Below are 16,259 nucleotides of genomic sequence, written 5' to 3' on the forward strand. Positions count from 1 at the left end.
CCCCTTTGTGCAGTGGCCCAGACAAAGTGACTAAAGGTATCAATGGTGACATGTAAATATTTCTGTTGACCAAACGACGGGACGTGCGTCACGTCCATTTGCCATATTTCGTTCGGACCGAGCCCCCGCGGGTTGACCCCTATTCCTAAACCAGGGCCATGATGACTACACTGTGGGCATGTTCTCACGATACCTCTTGCTTCTTCTGTAGTGATACGAAACTGTTTTTGAAGGCCTCTAGCATTTTGGTGGAAAGCATTGTGTGATTCCCTAGCTTTCACGAACTCGCTAACCGGAGCGGTAGCCATAACCAGCTGATCTGCCTTTTGATTCCCTTCCCCAAGGCCAATGTCCCACATATGGCTCCGTATGTGTATGACTGCATAAGGAACCCTTCTCCCTCGTATTAGTGTATGTAGCTGGCGAAAGAGCTGCCCAAGTCTGGTATTTCTGACCTCCTTAATTTGTGCATCCTCAATCCTCTGCAGCACCCCGGCCACATACAGGGAGTCAGTCACTATATTAAGTCGGGTGTCTAGCCACTTCCCCAGAGCCCACACTACCGCTGCGAGTTCCAAGGTCTGTAGCGAATCACCACTGGCTGCCTCCAATAAGTGGTGGTGCCACTCATTGTTGACAAACCATGTGACTGCCGCCCTTCTTGACCTTTTTCCCGCATCGGTAAACACTGTTTGAGCCTCTTTCAAGGGGGTTTCACTGTACAGTGGCTGTTGAACCCATTCATTGTGACCGATCCATTGTACCAACGGTGACTTTAGGGGTGCTACTACGATTTTTAAGCCTGTGGTCAATAGTGCCTCACAAAATTCTGAGCTGTTTATTAAATACCAATCAATAGTTTCCTTGTGCAGGGGAAGGTGTATTGTTTTAACCTCTTGCCCTGTAACCTGCCATATGCGTTTTCGCCCTTTCTTAATCAACTCCGCTAATGATTCTACCCTAGTCTGTATTGATTTTCTTGGCTGAAGTCTAGGAAAAACCCACTCTAACACCCATATTTCCTCTTTCACGCCCTTGCCTTCACCCTCCACCTCCCCCTTTTTCTTTTTAAATTGCGATAGGGCTCCTAATAGATGAGAATTTGTTAAAAATACACAAAGGTCAATAGGGAGGTCGGGGTTGCAGCGGTGTAGTTGGGTCTGTCCCACGTAGTAACGGTCGAAGGCTGTCCAGCTGTGCGTTGGATATTCCGACGACAGGACGGATCCATTGGATGTCTCCCATCAGCCTTTGGGCGTCATGCAGTGTCTTGATTGACGTGTTGAGTTGCAGTTTTTGTGGGTGGATCTGAGAGTCAGAAATCTTCCAGCCTAGGTATAGCCATGGCGCTTTCGTTTGAATTTTTTCCACGGCTATTACTAAACCATTCTCTCTCAGTTTTGTATGTAATAGCCGAACTTGTTCTGCACTGAATTCCGATTCTTGTGCAAGCAGGATGTCATCCATATAATGGTAAATGAACGTTTGTGGCCATAATTTCCTTAAGGGTTGTAGTGCATTGTCCACATACAACTGGCACAGCGTGGGACTATTTTTCATTCCTTGTGGTAATACTGTCCATTCAAAACGCTGTGCTGGCGCCTCTTTGTTAATAGCGGGCAAAGTAAACGCGAAGCGTTGCATATCTTGCTCGTGTAATGCAATAGTAAAAAAGCAATCTTTTAAGTCTACTATCAACAGTCTCCAATGCTCTGGTAACATAGCGGGGTTAGGTAGTCCCGGTTGTAACGCTCCCATCGCTTGCATCTGAGTGTTAACTGCCCTTAAGTCATGTACTAGCCTAAATTTCCCAGATTTCTTCTTGATCACAAAAATTGGGGTATTCCAAGGGCTTGTCGATAAACGCAGATGTTTTTGGTCTAGTTGTTCTTGCACTATTTGATGAGCGGCGGCGTTGGTCGTGCCTCCGCAGCATTAACTCGAAGGGGTTGCAGAGCGGCGAACACTTGCTGCTGGATTTGCTGTTGGGCTGTGAAGGCCTGTTGTTGGGCTTGAAGGATATCGCTTCCTAACTGTTTTATAGCCTCGACCAACATAGCTTGTGGTCCTACCGGTACCCTACTCATTCTATCCAACATTAGTTCTACTGTGGCATCAGCGGGTAAAGAACTTATGATGTTTCTAGTTTGAGTATTCGAATTCTGAATAACACACTGCCTCAGCAAAGCTGCCCTCATCCATTCCGGTACATCTGACTGTTCTATGGCACTAGTGAGGCGATCAATAAAGCGAGCAAAAGTTTCCTCCCTTCCTTGCTTAATGCCCATATAGGACGGCGAGGGCTGTGCAGTTTTAACGTGTTCAAGAGCGGCCCTAGCCGTACGCATAGCCTCCAAGCATCGTTGTGGCCCCATCTGCAGTTGTGCCCTGATTGTGACAAAAGGACCTGCCCCCATCAGTTGTTCCACTGTTACGCCTCGCAACGGATCACCCTGTTCCCGCGGCGTTTGAGCGGACGCTTCACAATATCGCTGCCAATGTGCCTGCCACAACAATAACTGCGACTGAGTCATAATCATTCGCATAATAACCTTAATATCCTCAGGACAAAGCACAGCACCTCCCCATATATAATTCAACATCTGCTTAGATGGCTCGCCGTGTAAACCTGATTCATTCACCGTGTTCCGTAACTGTGACAACAATTTCCAGCCTAACGGAGCATGATTACCATGATAATCCCCATGCACATCTTCCTCAAACACTACCGGGAAGGCCAAGGGAAAAAATTCCCCGGCCTCCGACGCTTCGTCAGCCACCTTCCTCCAATTAATGCCCATCGGTCTCCTACTAAAGCCACCATCCTTCCCTGTTCCTTTCTTCCCCTGATCTTCTTCTGACCCTTCTCCTTCTGCCGACACACTTTCCGCCTCCTCATTCTGCCTCTTCCTTGGTCCTTCTAACTTCACTTTTACCCGCTCCCAACACGGAGGTTCTGGAACCTTACTCGTACTAAACAACAAAGCATTGTCACCATGAGGTGGCGTGGCTCCACTAGCAAATGAAGAGCATCCTGGTCCCGACGGGGGAGCTGACGGTTCCACCCTTCCCAACCTCTGTGTCGCTACGGCCGCAATGTCCTTTTCCACCTTATACCTCTTGATGCAATTGATAACCTCCCGCCACGCCTTCATCAACTTCTTACCTATCTTATCATCATCAATCACCATATCCCATAACACGTCTCCAAAATCCCTCCACTCCTTCTCCTCAAATAACGAATCTGGAGTCTTAAAAAACCCCTTGAGCTTACCGGTTGCCACTAGACCCGCTAGCTGTTTGATACAACCAAGCTCTACTCCCCGCTTTTCTAAAAAGCGCTGTAATAACTCTAGGGCTACTTCCTTATCCATACCTTTAACAATAAGCCTTTATCCTTTAACAACAATTAAAAACATATACCTGCCGAAGCGATATCCTTGCAGCCCTTAACCTGTAGCCCTTGCGGTGGCGAGCGTACGCAAAATCACGTAGTCAGGCTCCTAAGTCGACACACCACAGCGCAGTGTTCGGTCGCTTCTGCCCCCTGGTCGCTGCTCCCAGTGCCCCGCTCCTTGCCGCTGCTCCAGGTCCCTGTTCGGGCGCCAGATGTCGGGGCGATCGGCTAAGTCCTGCCCCGAGGGTCGCGAACCTGGAGAAGCGGCGGAAGAATGCAGCCGACTCAATGTGAGTGATAAGCAAGCTTCGTTTATTACAATTTGGTTACACAATTTATAGAGTGATTAATTAGCTCATACATATTGCAAAGTTAGAGCTCATTATTGGCTAGCCAGCTAAATGTCAACTCCGCCTATGCTTCCTCATTCTTATCGGACTGCATCCTGTTTTTCACATTTTTGCTAACTGCAATGTTACTTCTTGCCCCATAGCTAAGCATTTCTAAAATGTCAAGGACTGTTCGTCCTTGCCACATCAGCACTTGCTTAATTCCCTTATAGCAAGCAATCTACTTACGCTAAGCTCGAGGCCTACTTATGCTAAGGCTCGAGGCCTAGTTCTGCTAACATCATACCCAAGGTTAACTAAAAGGGATCGTCTACTACCAGCGCATCCACTGATCCAGCCCACTCCCCAACAGAAAGTGAGGCACTAATTACTTACCCAAGGTGACTTTGCTTGGTAAAAGATACTGCAGCGAGAGAATGAGCAAATTAATGTTCTGAAGGTTGACTTTGTTGGTTTGCTTTTTTTTTTTTTACTTGAGAAAAGGCACTCTGGTGGGAAAATGCAGTTTCAGAAAGTGAAAATGAGTTCAAATATAATGTGAATCTAAAAGGGCTGGCTCTTGCACATGAATTTGTGGCTGTGACACAGCAACAGATGGGTGATCAGTTTGTGTATAGACAATTGCCATGAGTCTAGCCTACAGGAAAAAAATGTCTTTATGCAAGAGTACACGGTGGAAACGCTTGAATATTGCAGTGCTGGAAAAACTAACAGACAGAATAAGCTCTCTAGACAGTTAGCCAGAGTGGCATGCAAAAGCACAGAGAACCTGACGTGCCCTGAGCTGCTCTGGATCAGCTAGCTGCTCACAGTGAGGATTGTGCCGGCAAACGACAGCAAAGCAGAGCACGCAAAGCCTCTGCGCAGCCCACAGGAAGACCGGTGGAAACATCTAGCTTCATTTATTCAGCAAGCCAAGGGAAAAAGCAGGTTCTGACTGACTGGGGGTCCAGGTCACTGCCTTGCCCCCGCAGAACAAAGTGACTGGAAGTGGCAGTGCCACCATTCACAAGCAGGATCTCTCTGCAGCCCCCACAACTAGTGTTTCCCATTGGTGTTGACTTGGGCAATGGCTCCGGGAAAGCCAGAAGGCATTTTCCAGACCAGCAGTTAGCGTGTTTCCTAACTGCAAAGCCTCTGCCACGCTGCCATACGTGGCCTGGCACACCACAAGATGCTGCTTTTTGCGCCCTGTGAAAAATCACGACTTACCGACTGCGTGGGAAGAAGGACCTCCGTCTAAACCTTCCCGTACCCGAGCAACCGTGGGTAGTACTGCTCCTTTTGTTAGGGGAGGAAACTGCTGTGCGTGATTTTGTTTTTGTTGGCTGGAACTTGCCAATGCAAAGCAGCAGCAGAGCAGCTCGGCGGCCATAGGTGCCAGTCGGCTCCCCGAGAGCAACCCTTGCTTAAGTAAGAGGATCCTGCTCTCAGGGCCACTGAAAATGAGCCAGTGAAAGATCATGAAATGTAGCCAGTAAACACTGTTCTGGAGAGAGAAGAAATTGTGTCCATTACCCCACTGGCTGGGAATAGCATCGCTCGGTCTCCACCAGCCAGTGGTGTGGGCTGAGACGTGCGGCCTGCCAGAGACCAGTGCCTCGGCGGTTGGATTAAACACTGTGTTAAGCAGCTGCTCTCCTGATTTGCTGCCAGGCTCGTTCTGTGCTGTTATTAACACCTACTTGTGCCCCATTAGATAGGTCTTGTCTGCACAGGTTGCTATAAGACAAGGTTACACAGGAGTTCACTACCACTTACAGCCTCTGACCCGCTACCAGGGTCTTCTCGTCCTGGCCGTCCAGTCCACTGCTACCCTGCCATCGCTTCTCACGTGGGGCTCACTGCATCCCCGCTGCTCCATCACCTCTCTGCCTGCCCGGCCTCAGATTCGCTGTCTTCCCTTTCTCTCCGTGTTAGCTCTCTTCTTGCCTTTTAATGACGGATTTTGCAAACCTGCTGGCTCCTCTCTCAGAGTGGCTGGGAGGGGTACATGGGAATGTGCTACGTCAGTCTGCCATCACCTCTTGCTTTCTCTTGAGTTTTATAAATGTACCGAATTAGATTTTTATCCAAGCAGCGGAAAGCATTTGGAGGGCTTTCCGTCAGCAGTATATAAATAAAAATGGATCAGAATAGATTGGATTGTTGCTTCTTACATCCGCTCCCCTATTTTGTTTTTGACAGGTCCTGACACCCACACACATGCTCCTTGCTCAGACTCGGCTAGATCTGCTTTTTTGTCTGCTTTGAGTTTTTGGCAGGATTTTCCATTCTTCATAACCTTCCCGCACAGAGTTTCCGTCGCTCTTACCCGAGTCCTTAGCTCTGAGGCTGTGCACCCTCGTGCTCTCCATACTGATGGGTCTCACCAGGCTGATCATTAGAACATCAGAGGGGCAAACGCTGCACCCTCCTGTGGGCTCCGAAATGGGGAAGCTGCTGCTGCTTGGCTCCTGCTCTCCTTCACAACTCCACCGGGTCTAACATCGCTCCCCTGCTTCGGTCCGTGCTTCCCACTGCAAAGGAGTGGAACTGAGCAAAGAAATCTGCAATGGTTAATTTATGGAATGGATTTACCCTTTTTCCCCCTTCGAGCTGAATATGCATGAGCCGGTCCTGATGTTTTCCAAGCGCAGTCATTGTCTGAATCTTCCCTCGTGCACTGTTTTTAATGCTACGTATCAGTAACAAACGTTCCCTGTGTTCCCTGGTAATTGCCATTTAAATAGTGTGAAGCTGTAATCGTTTACCTAAGCCTTGAGAATTTGTTTCTGACCCTGAAGCGGATGAGCATTCCCATACCTGTCATGTGTAGCACACACCCCTTTAACGTGTGGTTTTAATATTGACAGACGCACTCTTGAAATTCACTTTTCACAAGCACTTGTGCTGGAAGAACTTGCTTGAATGTGTGCATAAAGGGGAGTATAAAAGCGACACAAGAACAAACTAATAGAAAGCACTGTAAAAAAAAAAAACCACCCATTTTATAATATATTTTGACATTTCCCAGTTCTACAAACGGGCACTGGAGAGAAAACGAGCAAGTGTTCGAGTGAGGTTCCCCCTTTTGCCTGCCGGGCTCTGTACCAGACGCGTGGAACCAGCCGGGCGCAGTGAACCCAGCACCTGCGGGGTTTTCTCTCGAACCGCGACTCCGCAGCCCGCGGGCAGGGCCTAGGCCGAGCCCCGCGCCCGCACCGCCTGCCCCGGGCGCCCCATGGCGCAGCCACCGGCGAGGGCCCGCGGGAGGCCCACCACCTCCCGACCGGGCAGCCAACAGCCTCCGAGGGGCCGCGGCGGGGTCCCTCCACTCCGGCCGCCCGGGCCAGAGGCCAGGAATAGGGCAGCGGGCAGGCGGCCAGAGCCCACAATATGGCGGCCGGCGCCTCACGCCCCGCGCCCCGCCCTCACCGCGCGCATGCGCAGCCCAGCCCGCGGCTCCGCCCAGGCGCTCGCCGCCGGGCGCCGGCGCGCCCCGACCGGGCGGAAGTGACGGAGCATTAGGGGCGGAAGCGGCGCCCTTGCCCGGGTGCCGGGGCGTGGCTGGCTCGCGGCAGGTGAGGGGCGCGCGGGGCGGGAGGGAGCGCGCGTTCGGCTCCTTCCCCCACCCCGCCGCGGTGCTGTGCCTGGGGCGGGCTCCGGGCGGCCGGGCCGGGCCCGCCGGGACACCGGGGGCGCGGGGGGTCCCTCCCGCTGGGCCTGCGAGGGGCTGCCGCGGGGCCGCGGCCTGTTGCCCGCTGGCGGAGCGCTTCGGGCGGGGACCCCGCTAGGCCTCGGGAGCGTGAGGCGGTGTGAAGGGGGAGGCGGGCAGCTCCCGTCCGGGGCGGAGAGCCGGGGCGGGAAGACCTCCGAGGCGCTCCGCGGCCGGGCCGGGGGTCTGGCCAGGCGGGCCGGGGGAGGCCTGCGGCACCCTCGGGGGTGGCGGGGGCCAGGCGCTCTCCCCGGGGGCTGGGTCCTCTCCGAGGAGGGGTCCGGGAGGGGCTCTGGCGGGTGGGCTGGGTGACTCTGAGCTCGGAGCGTCGGCGGCGGGCTGGGAGTAGCGTTGTGGGGAGTGTGCGCTATGGCAAGCACCGCATGGTTGCCGTTAGCTATCTCTGAACGCCACAGACTATAGAAAACAGAACTGCCAGACCGTCAGGGCGTCAGCACCGTTTGCTACCCGGAGTGCCGGCAAATCAGTTTTAATATGGTGACGCCGTGAAAAGCCGGAGTTGCAGACTCGATAGTCGGAAGGCTGTTAAGCAGGTATTCTTTATTACGGCGCTGGGCACGCAGGGGGATCTCTCCTCCAAACGTGTGTCCTGAAGGGACACGGTTACGAGGTGTTGATGCTATGTCAGCATGCATATTCATTACATTTCCAAGAAATGCTTATCATAGTAAGGTTTTTCCGAGTTGTTGGGGGTCTTGAGATCATCTTGTGGCCTCCTTATCTCTGTAGTTCGCATACCTGTTCTCCCAAGGCCTAAAGGGATCATTCAGGAGTCTCTTGTCTTACAGCCGTCCCAATTATTCACAAAGAGCCAAGACTTGTGTTGGTTGTGCAATGGTTCTGACCCCCTGAAGTGATAACATCCCCTACATGTTACATTTGTTACATTCACAGGTATCAATGGGTTGCCTTTAAGTTGCACAAGGGCACCGTCCTCACTCGCAAGCTGGTAGCTGGTCATGTAACTGTTTGTCGAATGAAAACACGTTGTCAGTGTTAGAAAGCGAACCCAAATGCTGCTGTGATAAATGCACTCCTTGTATTAATTTTTTTCTGTGTCGACAATAAAGAATGAGTCAGCCAGCAGTAAAAAGACCACAGGGCTACTAGCCCTAGCTGTGCACGTAAAGAAAGGCTACTGCAGGACATAGTGAACATTGTGAGTCCACATCCAGCAGTGGTGATCGTTGTTAGTCTTTATTTTAGTAATCAACAGAAGTCCTATTGTGGTGACAGGAATTTTTGTTGTTGTTAGTTGTTTTTTTTTTTTTTAAATGGTGTGGCTCAAATGTTGAGTGGTTGGACAGCACCTGGATTTTTCCAGAGGCCGCTTTCAGAAGAGGAGGCTTTTCATCCCTGGGGAGAGTAGGCTAATTTTCGCCTCTGCTTGCTTCTACGGCGCAGCTTCCAGCAAGGCGTGTGGGGTAGTGCCAGCTGTGGTTGTGGCATTTAGTGTGATTCAAGCAAATGTCAGCTCGGAGGTGGCTGGAGATGACCTATTTATTTCATTTAGGTTGCGCAGCGGGTGTTGCTGGAAGTGGTTTGCAGACCGGATTGGCCTGTCCTGGAGTAGATGAGGTAGAAGCTAAAACTGTCCCTATTTGTTGCCAGTTCTCTGAAATACGGAGCCTTCCTTGAGCAGTGAAAGGAAGCGGAGCGGGTAGTGCTGCTCTTGCCAGAGGCAAGGGCTGGAAGCAGAGTGACTTTGGCATGTCCTTGGAGAAGCTTTCTGCATTTCGGTTTTCTGGAGGATCAGAGGTGCTCCAGTCAACTGTCCCTTGCTTAAGCTTTCTTTTAGAAAGGTTAGCTAAGGGCTGATAAGTTCTCCTCGTATTTAATTAGGTTTGTCTTGTCTGAGTAGTAAAGCTGTGATGTAAAGGCTGCCGGATATACCCCTGTATTCCTGGGCTGCTTTGGTTGGGGGGAAACGGCCGCACCTCCAAAGAGCCCTCAGGCAGAAAAATGCCTCAGGCACTCCTGGAGCGGCACAGACTGCTAGTCTTAGCACCTGTCCTTCTTCTGTCACTCTGGATATTTAAACTGAGTTTCTAGTCTTCATTCCTTCAGAAAAATAGTCCTGTTCTCTCAACTCAGAAGTTCATTGGCAAGAAAACTGAAAGCAGATAATCCCTGGGAACTAATCTGCAGTCTGGGTTCTGGTTAAACCAGGTAACCGTGGTCACTGCATGCTCAGCCTGAGCAGTAAAAGAGAAGTGTAGAAATTTAGAAATTGAGGACTGGGGAAAAACAGTACTGAGATAAGCCTGAAAGCAAGGCAGATTTTTTTTTAAATAATTTTTTTTAGATTAAAGATAGTGTGCAGAGGAAGAGGAGCATTATGTCTGAAGTTGTGCGGTTTCCTGTGGCTGTGGTGTATGAGCTTGAAGGAAGTAATTTTTATCACTCAAAAAACAATTTCTGTAGCTAATCAACTCTGCTTAGACCCCTTCACAAGATGACCTTTGCTAGAAAACATTCTGTCCAGCAGTTTGTTTAGTGGGTTATTGATTCCCCAGGTGTCACTCTTTTGAGCCAGCTTTTTGTTGGCTCCTGTCATCCCGACCAACTGGTAGGGATATTCATATCTATATATGTGTGTGTCATATATATGTGAACAGGCTTGAAGAGACTTCTTTATAGTGAGTGAGTTCCCCTCCTGTCATCTTGCAGATGTGCAAGCATTCCCTTTGCTTTTGGATGTGTATACCAGGCAGGAACTGGTTTGGTTGCCAGTCTGAGGCGGTTGTTGCCTTTGTTAAATATCTCAGGATCTGCTGTAACACAGTGTGTGTGGCGTAGGGGTGCTGTAAAACTCCAGAATTTTGGAGCAGAGGGTACTGAGTGTGGAGTTGAAAAATAGGACATTGCTAGTTAGGGTTTGTAGCGGCGAGGTGTGTCGATGGTTGGGTCTGCAGCTGAGGTCACTCTGCAGGAGACTGAAGCTGATTTTGCATCAGAAAATTAAGGAGAAAAAATAAACTGGATCTTTTGTTTTAGGCAAGTGCTAGGTTTTTGGAAGTATGTATTTGTTGCTGTGGTCTCATAGTAAGATTGAGCAGCTCCACATTTTTCTGAGCCAAATGTTCTGGAGGAAGCTCTACAGCAGCCTTGCAGCTAGCCTGCTTTTGAATCACTCCTCAATTTAAGAGAACTTAGAGCAGGGAGATGTCCCTTCAAGGGACTTTGTGGTATAGCCAGTGGCTTCTGTGTAGTTCCAGCCTACAAACCAAAGTGTCCCTGTTTAGGAAATCGAATGAAGAGCTGTGTCTGGATGTTTGGGCTGGAATTCTCAGTGTTACATTTGATGTCTGTATTGTAGGTGTAGCTACCGTGTTTGCTTAGGCTTCTTTTATGATAAATAGTGAGAGGAAGGGAAGGCAGGCAATTAGCACACTGCTTTTGGTCAGTTTTAGGTGGCTGGCTTAGAACTGGATCAGTTGTTCATTAGAGCACCTGATTGTCTCCATTAATGATGAGAGCCAAAGGTGACAGTTGCAGAGTGGTTTATCTGATTAACTTTGGATATCAACATCTGTCCATCAGAATGAGCTCTGTGTATCCAGCTGCAGGAAATGAGTTTCAGCCCGTGCTCAGAGGACAGGACTTTCTCAGCAAGGCGGTGCAGCCTGCGGCTCGGTGCCTCGTGGCAGTGGGGGCTGCTGTCTGCGCTTCCCAAAGCAGAGCTCTGTGATGAGGGGGAACATTGTCTTGGAGAGTAGTGGCCTAGAGGCCATCTTAGCTTGTGGAGCCGAGAGGATTGAAGTGCACCTCTAAAGTCTTTTAAATCTCTACCTTTCAGATTCTCTTTAAAAAACAATTTAGTGTAATAGCATTCCGTCTTCTGGAGAGTTGATATAATTTGATTTTACGTGATCCATCTTTAAATGTCAGGTATTTTGCAATTTGCCAGGGAATTGCCATATGCTATTACAGAATCACAGAGTCACAGAATAGTAGGGGTTGGAAGGGACCTCTGTGGGTCACCCAGTCCAACCCCCCTGCCGAAGCAGGGTCACCTACAGCAGGCTGCACAGGACCTTGTCCAGGTGGGTCTTGAATATCTCCAGAGAAGGAGACTCCACAGCCTCCCTGGGCAGCCTGGGCCAGTGCTCCGTCACCCTCAGAGGGAAGAAGTTCTTCCTCATGTTCAGCTGGAACTTCCTCTACTTCAGTTTGTGCCCGTTGCCCCTTGTCCTGTCGCTGGGCACCACTGAAAAGAGTCTGGCCCCATCCTCCTGACACCCACCCTGCAGATATTTGTAAGCATTTATTAGGTCCTCTCTCAGCCTTCTCTTCTCCAGGCTGAACAAGCCCAGTTCCCTCAGCCTCTCCTCGTAGGAGAGATGTTCCAGTCCCCTCATCATCCTCGTAGCCCTCCACTGGACTCTCTCCAGTAGCTCTTCATCTTTCTTGAACTGGGGAGCCCAGAACTGGACACAGTACTCCAGATGAGGCCTCACCAGGGCAGTGTAGAGGGGAAGGAGAACCTCCCTCGTTCTGCTGGCCACACTCTTCTTGATGCACCCCAGGATCCCATTGCCCTTCTTGGCAGCCAGGGCACACTGCTGGCTCATGGTCACCCTGTCGTCCACTAGGACACCCAGGTCCCTCTCCGCAGAGCTGCTCTCCAGCAGGTCCACCCCAAGCCTGTACTGGTGCATGAGGTTGTTCCTCCCCAGGTGCAGGACCCTGCGCTTGCCCTTGTTGAACCTCATCAGGTTCCTCTCTGCCCAGCAAAAACAAAATTACAAAGCTGGGCTCCGAGATCTCAAATTTGGGTTCTTTCTCTTTAGCCTAAATGGACTAGGGCAGAGTAGTATGTGACAAACCAACAAATCTAAGTGGCTCTGAGTAGTTTTTAGGGAAAGGGAGGGTCTCCATGTGAGAATGATTGCCAAGTCTGTTGATGTATTGTTTCAGGCCCATGCTTATTTGATCCAAGAGACAATGCTGCTGGTGGGAAACCAGATCCTCCTGTTCATGTGTGTTTAGTTACCTGTCAGTAATATTTTTGCCTTAATGTAGTATTGGACATGGATTTCATTGGTCTTGAGTAACTGCAATAGCTACCGTTTCTTTCAAAGCAAGGTGTCTGAGCCAAAGGTGTTAACAGGCCCTGGTTTCCTGAGAAGGGGCTGCCTGAAATCCTGGGCTCTCGCTTTGAGAAGTAGGTTTTTGGCAGCCCAGTGCTTTTCATTTGGTAGCTCTGAGTGCTCAGGAAGGATCACGCACAGATAGCCGCCTAGTCTGGAAGCGGCAGGACAAGACAAACAGAGAAGTAGCAATGGGTGTTTGTTGGGCTCTGACACAGCCCATGGCCCAGGGAGATGTGTTCCTGTCAGCCACCCAGTTTACAGAAACTGTGTTGCAAAGCAGCGTATTTATTGTGTTCCCTCTGCAATTTAGGGAATTAACTAGGAGGGGGAAAAAAGTTTTGGGATTTTGGATGCAAGCTCTGTACCAGAGTCTCTGGTGTTTCTGAAAGTGAGTATCTTCACAGCATTACCTGAATACCTTTTGCTAGTACAATGCTGCTAGTCAGCATGTTGAGTGAAAGATGTATTTCAGATTCAGTGGATCTTGGGTACCTTTCATTCACGCAGATCCCAAGATAGGTTGGGTTGAACTAATGGCTCTCAGCAGTGCATAGATTCAGCTAACAGACACCTAGCGCTGTGGCTGACGTCGTGGTGCAACACGAGGTTCTTGTGGCACCTGGATGTGCAAGATACCACATATGTGGTAACTGCCACTCATCCCACACAGTTGGGTATGGAGAACTGAGTGGCATTTTATCCCTGGGTGAAAACTAGTGGCTACCTACCCGTGCAGCAGAAAAAGCTTTTCCTTTTCCCATAGCTGCTACTGGGACGGATGAGGTGAGACTGCTTCGGTGATGGAATCTACTCCTGCTATTTCCAAGCAGGAATATTGGCCCACAAGGCCAGGATGCGTGGTGTGTGAAACGCAGTGCGAGCCCCTGCGTCCTGCTGAGTGTCCGGTCAGGCTCCTCAGTGCGCTGCTGATTCTGCAGGGCCGTGGTGCGATGCGGGAGGCTGACTGCTTTTGGGGACCTAATAAATGCTTATAGATATCTGCAGGGTGGGTGTCAGGAGGATGGGGCCAAGCTCTTTTCAGTGGTGCCCAGCGACAGGACAAGGGGCAATGGGCACAAACTGAGGCACAGGAAGTTCCGTCTGAACATGAGGAAGAACTTCTTCCCTCTGAGGGTGACGGAGCCCTGGCACAGGCTGCCCAGGGAGGCTGTGGAGTCTCCTTCTCTGGAGATATTCAAGACCCACCTGGACAAGGTCCTGTGCAGCCTGCTCTGGGTGACCCTGCTTTGGCAGGGGGTTTGGACTGGGTGACCCACAGAGGTCCCTTCCAACCCCTACTATTCTGTGATTCTGTGAAAAGACCTTGGCTCTTCAGGCAGTCCCGTATCAGTGAGTGACTTCTGGAAGTATCAGGATGTAGCAGCAGATGCCTTGTAGGATGCATTTTGTACATGGACCTGATCTAGTTAAAGATGTCCTGGCACACTGTGGGGGGGTTGGGCTAGAAGACCTCTAAAGGTCCCTTCCAGCCCTAAGCATTCTATGATTCTAATGCTATACTGTAAGGACAGGCTGAAAGTATGAGGTTGACTAAGTATCTCTCTAAAGCTGGAGCAGAGGAATCACAGAATGGTGGGGGTTGGAAGGGACCTCTGTGGGTCACCCAGTCCCACCCCCTGCCGAAGCAGGGTCACCCAGAGCAGGCTGCACAGGACCTTGTCCAGGCGGGTCTGGAATATCTCCAGAGAAGGAGACTCCACAGCCTCCCTGGGCAGCCTGTTCCAGGGCTCCGTCACCCTCAGAGGGAAGAAGTTCTTCCTCGTGTTCAGCTGGAGCTTCCTCTGCTTCAGTTTGTGCCCATTGCCCCTTGTCCTGTCGCTGGGCACCACTGAAAAGAGCTTGGCCCCATCCTCCTGACACCCACCCTTCAGATATTTGTAGGCATTTATAAGGTCCCCTCTCAGCCTTCTCTTCTCCAGGCTGAACAAGCCCAGCTCCCTCAGCCTCTCCTCGCAGGAGAGATGCTCCAGTCCCCTCCTCATCCTCGTAGCCCTCCGCTGGACTCTCTCCAGTAGCTCCTCATCTTTCTTGAACTGGGGAGCCCAGAACTGGACACAGTACTCCAGATGAGGCCTCACCAGGGCAGAGCAGAGGGGAAGGAGAACCTCCCTCGACCTGCTGGCCACACTCCTCTTGATGCACCCCAGGATCCCATTGGCCTTCTTGGCAGCCAGGGCACACTGCTGGCTCATGGTCACCCTGTCGTCCACCAGGACACCCAGGTCCCTCTCCGCAGAGCTGCACTCCAGCAGGTCCACCCCAAGCCTGTACTGGTGCATGGGGTTGTTCCTCCCCAGGTGCAGGACCCTGCACTTGCCCTTGTTGAACCTCATCAGGTTCCTCTCTGCCCAGCAAAAACAAAATTACAAAGCTGGGCTCCGAGATCTCAAATTTGGGTTCTTTCTCTTTAGCCTAAATGGACTAGGGCAGAGTAGTATGTGACAAACCAACAAATCTAAGTGGCTCTGAGTAGTTTTTAGGGAAAGGGAGGGTCTCCATGTGAGAATGATTGCCAAGTCTGTTGATGTATTGTTTCAGGCCCATGCTTATTTGATCCAAGAGACAATGCTGCTGGTGGGAAACCAGATCCTCCTGTTCATGTGTGTTTAGTTACCTGTCAGTAATATTTTTGCCTTAATGTAGTATTGCACATGGATTTCATCGGTCTTGAGTAGCTGCAATAGCTACCGTTTCTTTCAAAGCAAGGTGTCTGAGCCAAAGGTGTTAACAGGCCCTGTTTTCCTGAGAAGGGGCTGCCTGAAATCCTGGGCTCTCGCTTTGAGAAGTAGGTTTTTGGCAGCCCAGTGCTTTTCATTTGGTAGCTCTGAGTGCTCAGGAAGGATCACGCACAGATAGCCGCCTAGTCTGGAAGCGGCAGGACAAGACAAACAGAGAAGTAGCAATGGGTGTTTGTTGGGCTCTGACACAGCCCATGGCCCAGGGAGATGTGTTCCTGTCAGCCACCCGGTTTACAGAAACTGTGTTGCAAAGCAGCGTATTTATTGTGTTCCCTCTGCAATTTAGGGAATTAACTGGGAGGGGGAAAAATGTTTTGGGATTTTGGATTTTGTTCCTCCCCAGGTGCAGGACCCTGCACTTGCCGTTGTTGAACCTCATCAGGTTCCTCTCTGCCCAACTCTCCAGCCTGTCCAGGTCTCGCTGGATGGCAGCACAGCCTGCCGGGGTATCCACCACTCCTCCCAGTTTTGTGTCGTCAGCAAATGTGCTGAGGGTACATTCTAACTCTTCATCCAGGTCGTTGATGAAGAAGTTGAACAAGACTGGGCCAAGTACTGACCCCTGGGACACACCACTAGTTACCGGCCTCCAGCTAGACTCAACTAGACTCCAACTAGGAGCAGAAAGGGCTTTTACAGCTGTGGCTAGGTTAGTTTTGTGATGTAGATGTGGCCATGGTGTGCTCTTGCTGCTGTGAGGAGGGAGAGGGATAGCTGCCTAAAGCTTCTCGCTTTTCCTGCACCCATTGCCAGTCTCTGTGCCTGGGGAACTCCAGCTGCCCAGCTTAATTCACTCATTGAGAGTGCGAAGGGTGGGACAGTTGGAAGGGAGAGCTCTCTTTCTCCAGAAATGGTGCTGGGAGTACAATCCCTTGGAGGGCCAATGCCAGGCCCTCCAAAGATGGAGAAACCCCACTCTTCATAGCTTTGTCTAAAATA

At 50.7% G+C, this 16,259-nt stretch overlaps 1 protein-coding gene across 2 annotated transcripts in view; it reads left to right on the forward strand.

Moving 5' to 3' along the window:
• The first annotated feature begins 7,221 nt into the window (after positions 1 to 7,221).
• The window catches only part of WASHC1 (WASH complex subunit 1), a 54,194-nt gene continuing 45,156 nt past the window's right edge, over positions 7,222 to 16,259 (forward strand). Inside the window, exon 1 of one of the 2 annotated variants that reach the window (XM_075427956.1) lies at positions 7,222 to 7,310. The gene's annotated coding sequence lies outside the window, so the exon portion shown is untranslated. Of the gene's footprint in view, positions 7,311 to 7,762; positions 7,999 to 16,259 lie in introns of those variants that run through there. The other variant, XM_075427958.1, reaches the window with a different exon arrangement.

The sequence above is a fragment of the Opisthocomus hoazin genome, chromosome 8 (genome assembly GCF_030867145.1).
Source record: "Opisthocomus hoazin isolate bOpiHoa1 chromosome 8, bOpiHoa1.hap1, whole genome shotgun sequence".
In the NCBI taxonomy this organism is placed as follows: Eukaryota; Metazoa; Chordata; class Aves; order Opisthocomiformes; family Opisthocomidae; genus Opisthocomus; species Opisthocomus hoazin.